This window comes from Seriola lalandi, unplaced genomic scaffold (assembly GCF_002814215.2).
Source record: "Seriola lalandi dorsalis isolate HSWRI2012SDOR001 ecotype SW California unplaced genomic scaffold, Sedor1 jcf7180001969230, whole genome shotgun sequence".
Classification (NCBI taxonomy): domain Eukaryota; kingdom Metazoa; phylum Chordata; class Actinopteri; order Carangiformes; family Carangidae; genus Seriola; species Seriola lalandi.
In genome coordinates, this window is record NW_019439898.1 from 1 (window position 1) to 419 (window position 419).

The 419-nt window shown below is 44.9% G+C and overlaps 1 non-coding gene across 1 annotated transcript; it reads left to right on the forward strand.

The window, feature by feature from the left end:
• Positions 1 to 176: 176 nt before the first annotated feature.
• On the forward strand, positions 177 to 247 carry trnag-gcc (transfer RNA glycine (anticodon GCC)). Its single transcript has one exon. It is a non-coding gene; the product is annotated as a tRNA-Gly (tRNA).
• Positions 248 to 419: the final 172 nt, after the last annotated feature.

The window sequence follows — 419 nt, forward strand, 5'->3', positions numbered from 1 at the left end:
AAGAATGGCAAAACACAGTCAAGGTACCCACATTGATAGCAACAATTTTCAACAACCAACATCCTCTCATAGGTAAATGTACTTTATCTGGAGGAAACGGTTGGGTGTGCGGACAACTAGGTTTCAGTTGTTTGTTGCGTTCGTTCGCGCAGCGGTACACTAAATTGGTCATGTGAGCATTGGTGGTTCAGTGGTAGAATTCTCGCCTGCCACGTGGGAGGCCCGGGTTCGATTCCCGGCCAATGCAACCTACCTTTTCATCTGTTTGTGTTTGATACCCCTACAGGGCAACACACTTTTTGGGATAATTGTACAGTGTGGTAGCAAAACATGTTTTGGAACAATGGGCTTTTAAATATGAGTTACACAACTGTAATGTGCAGATGCCACAAACAGCAACATGGGACATGCCTTTTGCT